The 17831-nt window shown below is 50.3% G+C and overlaps 1 protein-coding gene across 3 annotated transcripts in view; it reads left to right on the top strand.

Moving 5' to 3' along the window:
* The window catches only part of ZNF609 (zinc finger protein 609), a 119102-nt gene that overhangs the window by 63471 nt on the left and 37800 nt on the right, over positions 1-17831 (top strand). The window contains exon 1 of one of the 3 annotated variants that reach the window (XM_044979654.1): positions 1635-1702. The exons of 1 other annotated variant lie outside the window; for it this stretch is intronic. The gene's annotated coding sequence lies outside the window, so the exon portion shown is untranslated. Of the gene's footprint in view, positions 1-1634; positions 1717-17831 lie in introns of those variants that run through there. One more of the 3 variants, XM_044979653.1, reaches the window with a different exon arrangement.

Below are 17831 nucleotides of genomic sequence, written 5' to 3'. Positions count from 1 at the left end.
CTCATCCTGCCACGCTGCAAACCTTCCACCTTCAGCAGACAGCAACCAAAGCAAAATGCCAAACCAGCTGGCTGGCTATCCGAATGCTGCTGTGAGTGCAGCAATCTACAGCCATACAGCCCCCTTCTCCCTTTGTCTCTGGTCATTTTATTCGCAAATGTGTGCACCTCGCACCCTCCACCTGACTCCTGTGGACGCGTGCCTGCCTGAGGAGATCAGTGTATTAGCTAAGGCATGGCAGGGGTGGATGAAGTGTGATCCCAAGATGTGCTAAATGGTATGTAAAAATCATGTTCCTTTTTAAAAAACATACATTCCCGAGCAGAGTCTGGACCAGGGACAGAGGTGCTGGAGTGCTGGCTGGAAGACATGTCTTGAGGGATGAGAGAGAGAGAGGTGTAATGTGCAAAGTGTCAGGGAGCTATTCCAGGTATAGGGCACAGCCTGGGAGAAGTAGAGAGTCCGTTGGAGAAGAACACAGTTCTCTTGAATCCCAGCCCTCTGCTTGCTCTTAGAACACAGCTTCTCTTAGCTGTGTGTGGCTGTATCTGGAAGCCACACTTGTGTGGGGTATGCACAGGACTCCCCAGTACATCATGTGATTCAGCTTATGTCTTGCTCACCCTCCTTCCCTAATCTCCCAGTCAATCAGGCAGAGCTGGCTTTGTGACTGGAAACCAATAGAATCTCGCCTGGCAACTTGAACAGAACCTACAGAGAGGAAGAGATAAGAGAGCAAGCGGGCAGCCTCCTAAATACGCAGCCTGCAAGGACTGGAACGTGCAAATCATACCAAAATTTGGCTCTTTAATATTTAATAGATAGAAGGAAGATGTCTTCTCTCGCCTGAGGGATAAATAGATCTGAAACGCCTTCTAGACTTCACCGCTTATCGCATCTGAAATACACACGTCTCCCTGCAGCTCAGAAATTATCCATCTCCTCGTTCCTAGCCATATATGTATATGATGTGTGCGTAAAATACCTTTCAGTATGTTCATGCTGCACCTGCACAGTGTACTAAGAATTCTTCACGCACAGGACCCAGAGGAAATCTCTCTAATCTGCTTATAGATCTGAAGTGTGGGGTTCACACACGGTGTCTGTATGGGGAGGATGCCTCGCTGTCTAAGCTGTCAGGCTGAACGTGGATATCAGGGGATCTCCTATCGCCCATTAAAGCCAAATTCCCCCGAGTGGTTGTCATGTCATAGGATCTCTGCCAGGTGACCTGGGAGAGACAGCTTTGTTCATGAGGATTTATTTTAAATGTCTTTTTATTAATGTTTTTCTAGCTGTTCTAAGAGGCATCAGTGTTGAGCACCGGTACTTGGCACCTGATGCCCTAAAGCCGCCAGTCTACAAACCCTTAAATGCATGTTGTTTTACCCAAGGGCTATCAGATTTCTTCAGCAGGGAAGCCATATTTAAAATAACCCGACTAACCAGTCTCCCTTTGTAAGTAAAATAATACGTCAGGTGGGGGATTTTCTTTTGTCCTCCTCTCCTTGGGGTTTATGCCCCCCATGTCCAACCACAAAGACATGTTGCTTTACTGTGATACCACAAAAGCAGTTTCAGTGAGGTTCTGGATCATGGTTATGATGTAACATGGAAACTCTCCGAGGGTTCCAGCAGAGAATGGTCTTGCAGAAAAGCTGCCAGACAGAGACTTGGGATTCCAGGATCCATTCCGAGCCCTGTGCGTGAGCTTGGGTAAATCACATGATCACTCAGTTCTCCCTTAGTAAAACGGCAGTAATAATCCTTCCCTGTCTCTCAGGGAGGGTGAGGATAAATTCACTAGTGTCTGTGAGATGCTCAGCTGCTGTGGTGGGGGTGGGGTGGGGGGGCAGAGAAGCCCCAAGACACAAGTAGAACCATTCCGCCAGTGTATTTTAGGATTTGTCCATTATTCTCTATAAATGGTTAGGTGACTGGGGCTATTCCTTGGCCCAGCAGATTGCACGGCCATGAAGTTTTGCCTACCTTCCTTCTGAAATGCTCCCTTTCTTAATTCCACCCATTGCCCCTATTTACCCCCTCCTCACATCATCCTAAATAATTCCCTCTCTCCTCTGGTGTTTACATCCTTCCTGTGGTATAGATTAGGATCACATCCCCACGTAGCTGTTGCTTAACCAAGTTATCCATATTTAGCTCCTTTAATCTTCGCTTCTAAGTCGATCTCTTCAGCATCCTCATTATTTTTGTTCCTCTTCTATGAACTCCCTCAAATTCGTCAATATTTTGGGTAATCAGGGGTCCAGAACTGAATGCAGATGCTATCCCCTGAGAACCCCCTGGAGCAAGGCTGCCTGTTCTGTGCCATAATGCTCAGATTGCATTGGCCTCCCCTCCCCAGTCTGTCCCAGCAGTGTTGCTTTCTAGGTTATTCCCACCCATTCTGTCTGTTTCCCCCCAGATGTTAGTGAGTGGTTTAGATAGAACATCCTGTTATTTCCAGCCCTGGATCCTGGTCACTCTAGGTTTTGATAGACTCTATCACTGTTGGCAAATCTTCGCAGATCAAACCGCGGTTGAGGAGTGCTTGGCTTGGCGGTACTCTTTGGCCCTCGATCTTGGGGCCTCTCTGCGCTGGTCCAGTTGCCTGGTGCAGACTGCTCTAACCCAGGCCAGCTGCCTGCAGCCTCAGTGGTTTGTTGTGGGCTGGCAGAGAGGAGGGTTAAGGCATGGGGAAGTGCGAGGCATAGGGCTAGTCTACACTGGCAATGCTTTAACGTGGCTTGTATGGTCGTGGCAAAGCACTGGGAGAGAGCTCTCCCAGCGCTGTAAAAAAACCACCTCCACGAGGGGCATAGCTCCCAGTGCTGGTGCACTGTCTACACTGGTGCTTTACAGCACTGAAACTTGCTGCGCTCAGGGTTTGTTTTTTCACACTCCTGAGCGAGATAGTTGCAGCGCTGTAAATTGCCAGTGTAGACAAGCCCATAGTCTCTTCCCTGGCATTGGAGCTAGTGCCAGCAGCTCTGTGCCAGCTGAGGCTCCCCCTTGGCAAGGGAGATTCTTGGGGGCTGCTTTGCACTCGTGGTGCTGCACAAAGGAGTAGGTGTGCAGCCCAGGGCTGGGGCGTAGCATCACCTGCAGGTGTCATTGATGTACAGTTTACTCCCCCTTTCAGATCGGGAATGGAAACAATAAGTACGATTGTCCCTAGCCCCAACTTCTGTGGTGCCCCATGTGATACCTCTCCCCATACATGCCAGCTCAATGTGTCGCTGCTCAGCATTCACCATAATCCTATCTCCTGTCCAAGTGACGGTGCAGAGATCCACCTCAGTGTAATATTTTAGCACACTCTGTATCAAAGGCATCTTGAATGCCACATACTCAGTCCACTGCATTCCCTCCACATACTGATTTGATAGTTCTATCAATAAAAGCAAAGCAGAGTGTCTGGCAGACTGACTTTATAACCCCCAGTGCAGCCTCTTGCTCCTGGTGCTTTTACTCTCTGGAAATCTAGTGGCCTTTGTATCTGCAGTTATTTTACTAGGAGTTGGATTTACAACAGAGAAACGGGACCACTCTTCATGTGTCTTCAGAGCCAAGTTTGCCATTCCCACATCAGGCTTCCTTTGGCTTCTGCAGCTCAGGAGGCAGGACCAGACTGGTCAGTCGAAGGGCAGTGGACACAGGCTTAGCTCCACTTGTGTGAGAGGAACTCCCTGCTTATCTTCTCTCCTTGTCTGAAGGCCAATGTTCCACTCTCTCTTCTCCCATCATGTTATCTCTGCTGTTGTATGTCACTTCTCAAGACTCCAGTGATGGACTGAGTTCATTAGCTAGTGCCCTATTGTAAGGCCCCTCGGGCTGACTTGGGTGTGCTGCAACTATCCAGGGATCCAGATTTGTAACCAGTAAGACACTGGGCTGGATGGGTAAGGGGCCCGTGGAGCTGTTGACCAGTAGGTCTGACTGCAGGCCAGGTGGTAGGCTAATCATTGGCTCCTGTGTATGTGATGGAGCTGGTTCTCGGCCCATTTCTTAGGGGACGTGATTGCCTCCCCAGATACTATTACCTTTGGCACTAATTGTCCCCTTTGTAGGGGGTGAGGACTCCAGCTGGGGGGTGGACTCTGGGATGGGGCCAGGGATGAGGGGTTCCCTGAGCGCCTGCATGGCGCTAATTAGGCTGTTGCGCAGCTGTGCAGTTTACAGGGAACTTAGGTCGACAGACTTGGGCTAGTGGGGCTCAGGCTAGTGCTCTTGACATAGCTGTACAGACAGTGCTTTGCAGTTGTGGCTCAGATTCTGAGACCTAGGGAGTGGAGTGTCCTGCAGCAGAGGGGACCCGCCTTCATTTGGTGCCTTGTAGCTGTAAATGCTCAGAACTTGTAAAACCCCCAGTTAATGCCCTCTTCTCCCACCAGCAGGGCAATGCTAGGATGAACAAGCTGTGGCTGAGCAGCCTGTGTGTGTTGGGGCAGGCCGATCAGGGCAGAGAGAGAGGGTTGTGCTGTGTTCTCTGTAACATAATGGGACCCAGAACCATCTGTGAGTACAGAACGTCCAGCGAGCCCTGCCCTAGTCTAGGAGTTAGCTGCATTTGCCTGTGTGTCCTTTATACCCTTTTAATCCTGATGGAGATTTGCAGTTCAATTTTGGACTCGTCATCTCCAAAGAACCAGCCTGTAGCCTTTTATAATCCTGCCTGTACTTAAAAGGGTGCTGTGCTCTCGCTGACTGCTTGAAGGTGAGCAGAGCCCAGAGCAAGGTATCTGCCAGAGGGGCGGTGCTTTCTGAGCAGGGCTTAGGAGGGGATTTGTGCAGGATGCTTTAATCATGGCAGGAAGCCTGCTCCTGGGGAAGAGCAGCTCTGTGTGTTTGCCTGTTAGCTCTTTAACTGGGGTCATCGTGGAAGCACTTACAGAGTGTAAGGGGATCGGGCTTTAACTTTCTATTCAAGCGTATTATCCTCCTCCTTAAAACAGAGATTAACTGCTTTCCTCTCAGCCTCCTGGGAGTTACAGGATTACCAGCATTTCTTCACTTGCTGACCAGTTGATCTGCCTAAAGGAGATAGTAAGCCCTGTTGGGAAATGCAGCTTGTTCCTCCAGGTCAGAGGGACCCCAGTTCCTGGTGACAGTCAGTGCCTGCTTCTTCTGGAGTTAGCTTGATGACCAAAATTATTGTTCATCATTTGTGTTAGAGCAGTTGCTAGGGGTTGGGACCCCATGGTGCTAATCACGGTACAAACATGGAATAAGTGTGTCCATGAAGAGCTTACAGTCCTAGTGACCTTGCAAGGTTTCAGCAATGCAGGGACTGTCTGGGCCACCTGGGATTTGGGTTTATCTGTAGTTTGGCTGGTAACTTTCTATTGGTGACCACAGAGCATTAGCGCCCTTCCAGCGTGGTGTAGATGAGAGAGGCTGGATCAGTACGAGTGGAAGGGTCAAACACCCTCTGGAAACCCACCCCTAACTTTCTGTGAGATTCCAAAACTACCAAAGCCATTGGAGGAGCAATGAGTTTGGAGCTGGAGACATTGGCTAGAAGGCGCTTATAAAATTATCTAGAGCAGGGGGTTCCAGACGTTTCTCCCAGAGGCCCCTATGCAGCTGCACTAGGCCCACTATTAACACTTCTGGAGGAATCTTATTAATTTAATTATTACAAACATATGAATGATACATACCCGCAGGGGGCCAGTACTTACAGGTTTGTCTTTCCCCTTCTGGGCTGCAGCCTGAGGGCAGGTGCCACCCCTCCTCCCACAAAGCACTGTACCCCATTGATGCCCAGCACCCCTTCCCTTGCAGAGCCAGGGGCAAAAGCCCTGACCTCATCCCCCCGAAATCAAGCCAAAGCTCCATGTTCCCCTCTTACCGTAAGTTAGGTCCCCTTGGCCTCCGCCCCCCAGGGATGCTGGTAGGGGGTGGCTGAAGTCCTTTGGTGTTGCCTGTCACCGGTGGCAGGCATGGCACATTCCGCTCCACCCTGGGACGCCACAGCTCCAGCTCATCCTGCATGGCCCGGTTCTTCTCCAGCTGGGGGGAGATGGGGAGGGCAGAAAGAGGAGGCAGAACCCGTTACCCCAGTCAGAGCAGGGGTTCAGCCCAGAGAGCCCCAGCCTGGCCATGAGGGCTCAGCCACACTCCAGAGCAGCGGGGATGAAAGTGCAGGTAATGGTGTGAGACACTGACAAAGGAGCAAGTGAGGCTGACGCATGGTGTGTGTGTGGAGGAGACATGGATTGGTTCCACCAGAGCAAGCAGTTGGCATGTTGGGGGGACCTTGAAGCTGAGGAAGAGAAACTTCAATGTGGTAGATTTGAATGGGGAGCCAGTGGAGGGATGCAAGAAGTGGGGAGGTGTGTTCAGAGCTGCAGGTGATGGGGGTGATCTAAGCTGCATGTTGGATGGCTGAGGAGATCAGAGGGTGTTGGGGAGACTAGAGAGCAGGCAGAGGCTTGCATGGGTGTAATTGATCAGAGTTTACCAAGCGGTCCTGCTGCGCTGCACAAGCGGGAGTAGGCTCCAGCAGAACTGATGGCAGACTGGCTGTGCAGAGCTGAGAAGGAGGGAACAGTTTTACATAGTGTCTCTACACTTCAAGGATATGTGCTTGCTCCCTTGTCAATGGGAAGTGCTCAGCACAGTGCAGGATGGGTCCAAGGGAGCCTGGGTCCCAGGAGTCTACGTGTTGGGTAACCCTGCATTGATGCTTGCAGCACTGCCTCGTAGTTGGCATGGAGCCAAGACCTTTGTTTCAAGAATTTCTTCCTTTAGTGGTGTGTAGTGCATGTGCCTGCCTGGGACTCCTCCCCCATTGCCAAACCCGAGTGACTGTAGGAGCAGCGGTGCTGGGTTGAGTCTGCTTTGCCCCCGTGCTGCTGCAGCCGCACAGTAGTAAGGGAAAGTCAGAGAGCTCCCAGAATTTGCAATGAAGTGAGTAACCACAGTAAACAGCAGTGATGCCCTGTGTCTACTAACAGACGTGCTCTGCCTTCAGTGTCCCCATGTGGTCAAAGCACCAGGGCACAGCCTCCTTGCTGGGATGGCAGCAGGTATCTTTCCATTGTAGTTCATGGCTACATTGGAGCAGACTCATTCACGTTTTAATTTGATAAGCAAGGGAAACCTCCGGCACCAGGGTGAGTGCTGGCTGAACCCGGAAGCCAAGAGGTGCTCCTGTCTCCCATCAGAAACAGTCCCCTGTTAGAACTCTCCTCAGAACAATGTGAATTCTTCACCAGCCCATCAACTGACTGCCTGCTTCGCTGAGGGTGTGTCTGCATGGAGAGTTATTCCTGATTAACTCCCGGGGTAGACGCTCTTACTTCCCCACTCCTGCTGCTGTTCTCAGCTTCTTCTCTCACCTGGCAGAAGATCTCTTCTATTTTTAGGGTGATGGTGTGGTCTGATTGCTAGAGCTGGTGACATGATGTGAGCATTGCTACCATGGGTTCTATCCCTGGCTTTATTGCAGGCTCTTACACTAGGGAAGAGTTTGTGCTTCGACAGAGTCTGCCATCTGGTGTTCTCAAAGCATTGCAAGCAGTGAATTGAGCCTGTCTACACTGCAGGGGAGGAACTTATCTCCACTTTCCAGCCCAGAGAGGGGAAGTGACTTTCTGAAGGTAACAGCAACTAAACTAGGAATATAGGTGATTCGCTTTGCCCCTAGTGTAGACAGGGTTTAGCACCATTTAAAAACATGTTAGTTGGTCCCTAGGGGAGCATAGTCAACCAGGACCAACCAGCATATTTAGGAGTATTAAGCCCTGTCTACACAAGGTATAAAGGTTTTGTTGTTTGAAAACATTACGTTATGTTTAAACACATTTGTGAACTTCCTAGTCTAGCCGGGGCCAGTGAGTCAGTGCCAGAGGCAGGGATAGAACCCAGATTTTCTGGTCCCCAGCCCTGTGCTTTTACCTTAATCCTAGCCTGCCTCTCTAAGGGTAGGTCCATACTTACCTGCCGGGTCGATGCGGAGAGTTCGAACTCCGAACGCGCTCCCGTCGACTCCGGAACTCCAGCACCGCGAACGGCGGTGGCGGAGTCGACGGAGCTGCGGCGTCTGGACAGGTAGGAAATTCAAACTAAGGTAGTTCGACTTCAGCTACGCTATTCGCGTAGCTGAAGTCGCGTACCTTAGTTCGACCCCCCCCCCCCCGTAGTGTAGACCAGGCCTAATAGAACATGTAACTGCTAGGAAGTCTCTGAACCTCTCTGCTCACACCCCCACCCATTAGAAGGTGTGTCTGCATGCTGGGAATCACCCCAGAGGACGGACACCTTCATGTTGGAGTGTCCTAGACACTGTGTCCAAGGACAAGTAGTGTGGTACGGGGTGGGATCTGTCATATTGCCACCCCACTGACAAATCACAGACGGGCAGCTAGAGTAGAATCGACGGCCTGTGCTAAATACTGAGCTGCTCAGGAGGTCCTACAGCCTTTGCCAGGCTATTTCCTGTGATCTTTTAGTGGCTGCTCGGAGGTAGGAGATGGCCCTTCCCCCATCCCCTTCATTCAGGTTTGAAGGGCTTGGGTGTTCCTCAGCTAAGGGCAAGAGAAATCATTGGGTGGTACAAAGGGTCTGGAACAAGGAGCGAACAGGATACAATGGAGAAACGTAGACTCGATATCAGGCAAATCTGCCTGCTGGGGGGATGGTCTCCCCATGGAAGGAGCTGGAGCGGGGGAAAGACCTTTCCAAAACTCTTCAAAAGCTGGTGAGCTAATTCTTGTGCTTCCCTCGGAACCAGGCACAGGATGTGAGTTGTCAGCCCGGTGGGGGATGGGAAATACAAGCAGCCTCTTGCAGGCAGGGCCCTATCATCATCCATCAGCTGCAGAGTTAATGGCCTTGTTGATGGGAGATGCTGTGAATCTCAAGCAGTCTGAGGGATTCTGGGGTGAGAGCAGGCAGTGACAAGCACAGTGGGCAGACTTCATCCAGCAAAGCCTGTGCCACAAGAACAGACACAGGAGCAGGGAGGCAGAGGCTGAGCCTAGGTTCTGTGATAAGGTTTTTCTTTCTCCCTCCCTCTGTTTGTAAGGGAAACAGCCAGGTTCCCAGGTGCAGTGCAAATCGTAACCATCTGGACTGGTGAGCTTAGCTTCTCCATTACAGCACGCTGAGGAATTTAGAGCTGGCACGAACACTGCTTGTGCTGTACCTGCTGGGAAAGAAATCCTGACTGCTCCCTCTTCCTGTGTTCGCTTCTCCTCCCTGCTCAATGCACTTGGAGCAGAACATGGCAGGAGCTGGAGCAAGTGCCCTGGGTTCCGTGGTTGCGGTGCTGGAGCTAGAGCTAGCTACCGGCACTCATTGAGCAGATTGGATCAGTTGTTGTGTTCTGATGTCTATTGTATTCATTTGGAGAGCAATATTGAACGTTGCTCCATTTGTGCAGGTATTGGCATAAAAACGGCACTTTTTCTCTGACTCTTCCTTGCTGTGGTGTTTACTGCTTCTTACTACGGAAACTATGATCCTCTTTCGGAGCAGCCACAGTGAAATCTGCAGCCCTTACAGACTCTCTGTTAACAGGCTTTGTTGCTGTTCAGTCCAGTTTTTAAAAACTGCACTGGAGCTCCAGCATTGCTTGTTACAGATGTAGCATAGTAAGGATATTCCTTGCATACTTGGAACATTTAAAAACTCCTGCCTAACATCAGAACTGTTCAGGGTTCATAGGAATGTCTGATCCTTTTTGGAATCTTGCTAAGTTCTAGGCTCATGGTGGGCTTGTGGCAGTGAGTTCCACAGGTTAATGGTGTATTTTATGTGTGTTTAAAATAAGAGGAATTTTTACTTCCTTTCCTTTTTATTGAATGTCCCATTGCATGTATATTGAGAGAGGGTAAACAAACACGTGATCTACCTTTTCTGTGCCATTCATTATCTTGTATAACTTCTATATTCGCTCTTATTCATCTTCTCTCTGAACTAAGCAGATTTACCTTTTTGGTCTCTCCTCGAAGGGCAGTCCCTCTAGGTCTCTACTACTCAGAAAATTATGACAATAATTTACAAAATTCACAGCACTGAAGCTTCTCCATTCTTATAGCAAATAAATGATAAACTCTTTTAGTCGTGATAATTATATTTAAGGTTTCTGGCTTTATACTTAAGCTGGAATTTACTGAGAAGATCTTTCATTTGGGGAGTGAGGAGAAATTAATTCTAAAACAATAGTTTACACCAGGGTGACAAATCTGTCACTTTTCACTCATGAATCTCTCCACCTCATCCCCATGGGGGATGGGAGACCATCAGGAGCAGTGTATGAAATGCCAAGAGGACGGGGCTTTCCAGTTATCACCTTCACCATCATGTAGCCAGCAGGGTTTCCTGTCCTTGTGGATCATGCAGAACTTGCGTGGCTGAAGTCCCAGTATTTAGTGTGTGCAGATGGTATAGATCTGGGCTCACGGTGCATAGGGCTCTTCGGTAGGCATGGGTGAAAGTGTTCACAGCTCTGGCTAATAGTGAGAGCTCTTTTCTCTCTGAATATCCCCGTACCATGGGGTGTGAGAGATCTGCTGGCACTAAGCACCTCTGCAGGTTGGACAAGTCACTGCATCCTTCTGTGCCATGGTGCCTCAACAGGGTTAGCATCAGTGACGACATTTCTCTTTTCAGCTGGGTCAAAATAGAACATTACACTTGTCAATTAGTCCGTGAGGTTTAATGGCCTCTGCATGCATGTCTTCCCAGGGCCACGGGTTAGCCTGCCTCCGTGATGAGTTCTGCAGTGACTGCACCACTGCTGTATAGTCAGGAATGAAGTGTGCATGAGCGCTCCCAGAAGACACCGTACTTCACTGGCATTCTGTGGTGCTGACAAGCTTTGGTTGGCTGCTTTCTTGTTAGGATCTGGTGCTATTCCAGCTGCAGAAAAGATGTAGCCAGAAAACACTAATGAGGATTTATCACACTCACATTTAGTTCCATGTAGGGTGAGGTGGTTCTCCTGGAATCTTTTAAATACTGCTTTGAATGATCTGTCATGTGCCTCCCAAGTGTGTCAGATGTCCTCCCTGGGATCTGACTCCAGGGCTGCCTGGCAAAACCTGCTAGAGTGTGCTCTAGAGCACGTAGGCAGTGGAACAGGTGCCAGCATTGAGTCTTCTGTGTGCTGAAGACCAACGTGCATTGACAATATCATAACATATCTTGATGTTATTGATAAGCAACGTGGAGGTCAGGCTTTGAGTAGACTCTGGTTCCCATTTGAGGTTACTGATGATACCATCCACAGTGGGTGGAGCTAGCACCTCCCAGAAGACAGCCGTGTATGGAAGATGCATGTCGCCACACAGTGTGACTCTCTGGGCTCTGAAGTTCTCACGGTTGGCAATATCCATGGGCTCTATGGAGGAGTCCACGTGTCTGGTGGCATGTGAGCTCAGTGTGGAAGCCTCCAAGCGCCTCGGTTTGGGTATCACTGGAGCAGTTGGTCAGTGGTAATTGCTACGTGTCTGGAGATGTTTGAAACTCCTCTGACAGTGTGAAGGGTTGTGAGGCCCTCTCATCTCTGAGCCAAGATCTTGCTGAGCTATGGTTCAAGCTGCTTCTAGGCATTGTCATCCTGAACACTGATACTGACTCCTGAATCCCCACCTGGTGGCAAATATAATTCCAAGCTTCCATTGGTTGGAACATATGGTGCTGTGCATTATATATGCCTGGGCTACCGGGGCTAGAACGGGTCATATGGTGAGTTCAGTCTCCCAGATTGTGTATCTGAACCGGTCCACTTGTTCAGGTGTGTGGTCTGGAGAGACTGTGTTCTCCCCAGAGCACCGTGTTATCTGGAACCTCAGAGTTCTGGGGTGGGGTGAGGGGTGTTTCTCTATGCTGTGAGAGGCAGCGGTGTGCAAGTGGCCGGCCTTGCTGCAGGATCTGCAGATTGCCGCTCTGGCGGGACCGGATGGCTGTCCCTCCTGGTGATGGGCGGAGTGATAGGATGCTAGACATGCAGCCTGGAGAGAACCTGCATCTGCCTTTTTAATTTCAGCTTGCGTTGTGTTGATGGATTGCAGCATGTTATCGATGCCTTCTGCTTGTGGGTCTGACGCTCCAGCAGCACGGGCAGTGGGTGTCTCAAAGCCATACCGTGTTCTCTGTGCTGACAGGCTGCTTGCCCCAAACCTCTCCCTCTCAATCTCTTCACCTGAGTGTCACTGCACACCTGCTGCTCCTCTCCTTTCCCTTGACTCCCTCGTGCTCTGCTCTTTTCTTTGCATGTGGCTGATCCCCTTCCTCACTACACCCACCCAAAACAAAGATTGTGGAAGTACAGTGATGTTTGCCACCATCCCATTGTTCAGTGTGCTTGTGTGTTCCACCCTCCCCAGTCTGTCTGATCTGTTTAGACAACATTGTCCCATTGTTTCCTTGGACTCCCTGGTCAATCTGCCTGTATCCAGCTGTTGTCTCTTGTCTTATACTTAGTCTATAAGCTCTTTGCAGCAGGGGCTGTCTCTTGGTTTTGTGTTTGTACAGCACCTAGCACAGTGGGGTCCTGGTCCATGTCTGGGGCTCCTGGGTGCTATGGTAATACAAATACTAAGTTATCATGTGGAGTTTAGGACAATCTCTGATCTTAGCTCTGGCTCCGTCTGTGTTAGGAGACTTGCAGATGCTGGCTAGCTGGTAGTGGTTGGTGTGTAGTGTCTCACTTGGCTTTTGCCATGTTCGATGCTCTTCTTGGAGTCGGAGGATTCTCTGAGGTTCTCTGTCGGTGAGGAGAGTAGGTCATGTTTAGAAATGTGTTAGCTAGCTCCTTTTACTTAAGTGGTTTGGCACACTACTGTAGCCAGGAGGTTAACACATGTTAGCTGGTGTAGTGCTGACCACAATCAGCTATCTCATTTGAAAATGTGCTAAACAATGGTTATACTAGTATGTTAACATGTATTAACACTACTTCAAACTGGAATGGGTACAAAGAAGGGCCACTAGAATGATCCGAGGAATGGAAAGCCTGTCGTATGAAAGGAGACTTGAGGAGCTCGGTTTGTTTTCCTTAACCAAAAGAAGGATAAGAGGAGATATGATTGCACTCTTTAAATATATCAGAGGGATAAATACCAGGGAAGGAGAGGAATTATTTCAGCTCAGTGCTAATGTGGACACGAGGACAAATGGATATAAATTGTCAGTCAGGAAATTTAGGCTTGAAATTAGACGAAGGTTTCTAACCATCAGAGGAGTGCAATTCTGGAACAGCCTACCGAGGGAAACAGTGGGGGCGAAGGACCTCCATGACTTTAAGATTAAGCTAGATAAGTTTATGGAGGGGATGGTATGATAGGATAACGGGTTTAGTCAGTAACATGCCACAATGGTAATTAGTACAAAGGATCAATGATAGGATATTGTTAGCCTTTTTCCAGAGGGTCTGGCTGGAGAGTCTTGCCCGCATGCTCGGGGTTCAGCTGATCGCCATATTTGGGGTCGGGAAGGAATTTTCCTCCAGGGTAGATTGGCAGTGGCCCTGGAGGTTTTTCTCCTTCCTCCGAAGCATGGGGCAGGGGTTGCTTGCTGGTGGATTATCTGCTACTAGAAGTCTTTAAATCATGATTTGGAGCATTCAACAGCAGAGTCAAGGGAGAGAATTATTTCAGGAGTGGGTGGATCGGCTTATGTGGCCTGCATCTTGCAGGAGATCAGACTAGATGATCATAATGGTCCCTTCTGATCTTGAATTCTATGATTCTATGATTCTATATGTTTCTAGTGTAGACATGGCCCAAGTTTCTTCACTGACACATCTCCACTGTCAGAGGTCTCAGACCTGTTGCCCCGAAAAGTGTCATCACACCGCTCACTTACTGGTATTACCAATACCTTCAATGTCTGATGCTATCAAGAAATTTCCAAAATTGGCTGGGTCAATGTGATGTCGGGTTCAGCTGTTATAATCCAGCCTTGATGCCAATCCTGTTTGATTTTTGTACCATATACCTCTGTTTCTCCAGGTTTAACTAACTGCTGCTGTGTGTACTGATTAAGATGTGCTGGCCCTTTAATGTGAATTATCTTAGACACCATATGGTAGCATGGCTGCTGGAGGCATCTTGGCATGGCTCAGGATGGCAGACAGCTGACTTCTGTGCACGTCCAGAGGTGTCTGGCCCTCCCCATGTCAGCACCTGGCTGGGAGTTCCCCTTGCAGAGGGGTTTGGCATGTTGTCTGTGTGCGGTGAGCAAGGCTGCAGAAACAGCACCACTTTGCACTGGTAGCCTGTTTCCAGCAGCCTGTCTACTTTGAGCTCTAAGCCTGCTGCCAGGGAAACGTTTCAAGATCCCTCCTTAATCCCCTAGTCCTGTTCTAAGATCTCTCAATGATCCTTGCAGCTTCCCGGGGCTGCATTTTCTGTTTTGTTTTCTCCATCCAGCAGCCTTTGTGCAATTTTCTGGGTCAGCTGTGTTAGACTCTTGTCTTAGTCACCAGAGTGTGTCCCTGATGTTGGAGAAGAGACAGGGCTCTGGTGTTGTAAACACAAAGCGGGTTCTTCATTGTGTCTGGTGGACAGACACAGACTCTGCCAGGCTTGCACTGGGGAGTGAGACGTGTGCTGCACGGCTATCACCTGGGGACTGTCTAGCGCCTCGGCCCCCGGGAGAGCAGTCGTTGAGCCCACAGACATTAATAGCTTTAGCCTCAGGACCTCCAGCAGGCAGGATAGTATTAGCCTCGCTGTACAGAGGGGAACTGAGACAGGCAATGTTACATGGTTTGCCTGAGGTCACACGGGGGATCTGTGGCTGAGCTAGGAACTGAAGCCGGATGTGAATCACATGCCGTGAAGCCTGCCTTAGAGGGCCTGCAAGGTCTGTTATCTGCATCCTCACTCAAAACTGCCAGGAGTCTGGAGGGGGCTTTAAATTGGTTGCTTAAGGGGTGTGCATGTTGGAGTGCTACCTAATGAGCATGCTTCCTGCTGCAAGTCTTCCTGCCTGGAGATCTGCATCTAGCACCGGACTGGCTGGTGCTGGAGTGCTGGCCTTGCGGTCGGGGTTTGATGTGACTAGCTGAAGGGGAGAGAAGCTTCCAATCCTGGCTTTGCAACGCCTGCTGCTTGCTGCGCACAGTGGGGCTGGCTCCAGCTGTATGTGGCTCTGAGCCTGGGAGGAGATTCATGGCTAGTGACATCGCTATGCTCAGGAGGAGGACACTGTAATTACTTCCCATGGTGAGACTAATAAGTGCCTGGCTCCTTCCTTTCCCACATCAGTCTCTGTTCACAGGCTGTCTGCCTGAGGCTTGTGCAGTGACCAGCAGGCCAAGCCTCTCACCTTGTGTTGGGCTCGATAAAAGATGCAGGATGAAATGCCCTGTCGCTTGGAGATAAGACACAGGTGTTAGGTGAATTCAAGGATTGATCTGTCTCCAGCGCTGGCCCACTTCTCAGCTCTGTTCCAAATCTTTCCAGGACCTGGCTACCTGTCTGCCAATCGCTTTGCTGGAGGGAGGCATACTCTCTTTCCTTTGCCTTTGTGGGTTTTTCCTCTTTCTCTCTTCTCCCTAATCTAAAGCTGCTGCCCCTCCTGGTTTCCCTTTTCTCCGGATGGATGATAAATAAGGCTTCATTGGTTCCAGTGCAGAGTGAAATATGAAATCCCATAAAGCCGCCTTGCTTATTAGATGGGTCTCAGTGAGCTGCTTATTATGCACTGTGGCATAACGCAGATTACAAATGTGCCCAAACGATAATTAGCAGAGCTGGAACTGTAATTAAACATGCCTGTGCTGCTCTGTGGTTTCTGTTGCAAAGTGGAAGGAAGCTGAACGGTTTCAAAACCCACAGGTGCCCTTCCTTTCCTCAGCCACACAAACAAGCGATCAGCCACTGCTCCCAGCGCTGACTAGCAAATGACGCTCAGGGCTGAATGCTTCCCCGGGCTGAATGCTTCCCCACCTGACACTCCGTTTCTGCTAGTCCTGCTGCTATCAGCCAAGTTGTGTCAATTGCACATGGTTCCTCTCCAGCTATTTCACTGCAGGGGACTGGCGTTAATTTGTAAATGGATGAAAATTGGAGGCAGCCCCTTTGCTTGTGTTAGGGGCTCAGGGAGAGGGGTTTTCTGGAGCTGTTTGTTTTCTTGGGCCCTAGTGATTCCCAGGGACTCGTTGCTTACGTGGGATTTGCTGAGGTGCCGAATGAGGCCCCCCTCTGCACATGTGGCTCTGATCTGCCCTGGTGAGGATCAGTGCCCCCTCTTGGGCAGAGGAAGTATGTGGAAGGCAAAATTCTTTCATCTCCGATCCTTCAGGGAGAACAGGCCCATGGGCAGTGCCAAAAGGGGCTTGGACAGCACAAGTGCTGGGTGTGGCAGTCTCTCCAAAGGGTTGCCTCAGAAATGAAGGCTAAGGACCTGGATCCTGAGGGATTTGGTGCTGTCAGCAGAAAGCCAGGCCTGCTGTCAGGAGAAGCCCACTGCCGCTGAGTGGGGAGAGACTGTAGCTCAGTCACTGTGGAGGAAACTTTGGGGGGGCTGTCTTTAATGCTTATCACACTGGATTCACTTCGATGGGCTGTCCAGAGGAGAGTGTGGGGGACAAGGAGCTGACTGCAGGCCAGCGGCGCTTTGCCCTGTCTGCTTTGGTAACATGGGCAATGGCAAATCCATCCACCCAGCTTCTCCTGCCAGCATGTGGCGAACTACTACATTTTACCCTGGTGCTGCCCACTGCCTTAGAAACACCCCTTTGCCTCCTGCTCCTCCAGCATCGGTGGCACGAAGCTTGGCCCCCTTCCCTGTTCAGCCTGGGGACGCCTGCTCCTGAGAATTCAAGGGGGCTTTGCAGAGTGCTGGTTGCTAATGGAGTTGAAAATGTCCTTGATGTGGGGCTTGGGTGTGGGGAGATGCGGGAACTCAGGCCCCACAGCAGAGGTCGTGTGGAGTGAGGCTGGGCCTGATATGGCAGCCGAGGTTCAGTGTGTGGTCTTGTGCTCCAGCGAACAGTTTCATAAAAAGGCAGGCTTAGCAAAGGTCTCTCTCTGTGACAACAGGCAGCTAAGGATAATGTTTTGGCAGCTGTTCAGGGACCAGAATTTGTCTCAATGGGAGTCTGAACATTTTGTGGCTGTTGACAGTTGAGTGCCACAAATAGCGATGACTTTACGGTTGGTAATGCCGGTAGGGCCATCCCCAGCAGGCAGGGCACCTTCTGGCAAGCAGCTTGGAGACCTTTTCTTCCTGCCTCTCTGGAGCTGAGGACAGCAGGCAGCCAAGCTTCCCATGGTTCTAGCTCCAGGGCAGTGCCAAACAGCAGGCTTGCAGGGGCATCTCCTGGCTAGTTCACTGCTGGATGCTGTGGTGGTCTGTCCCAACTCCTGGAGTGGCTGTGTTGCAGTTTGTGAGCTTGCTGGTGACTTGCACGGGGGTGGTTTCCTTAGTGTCTGCTGCTTTGAGCTGCTCAGCATCTTATCAAGATCAGAAACCCTACCCCCCAGGGAGGAGGTCAGAGCGCAGCCCAACCAGCCAGCATGAGTAGTGCTGCAAATCCCCATTGCAAGGGTACGGTTGTGGGGCTGATTCAGTGTGGGTGGGAAGGCTGCTTTAGCTGTTGCGGGGAGTGAGAAAATGAGCTACACTGTCTGGGCACTGGAGACACAGGCTATATACCGAAGCATTCCTTTGGCTGGCAGTCTGGACAGGGCTCTAAAATGAATCAGCCCTTTGACTTTTCTCCTCTGTCACATGGTGCTGGACCACAGAGCGTCAGCTGGGGTGACTTTCTAACCTGCTCAGCCATCTCAGCAGGCTGCTTGCATAGCCGAGAGGCTGTGAGCCTGGTCTGGGGAGTTGGGGTGGAGAGAGCCACAGGGTTTGTC

Source organism: Mauremys mutica, chromosome 11 (assembly GCF_020497125.1).
Source record: "Mauremys mutica isolate MM-2020 ecotype Southern chromosome 11, ASM2049712v1, whole genome shotgun sequence".
NCBI classification, from domain to species: Eukaryota; Metazoa; Chordata; order Testudines; family Geoemydidae; genus Mauremys; species Mauremys mutica.
The sequence above is the reverse complement of the archived record's forward strand: the minus strand, read 5'-3'. Positions and strand labels throughout refer to the sequence as shown.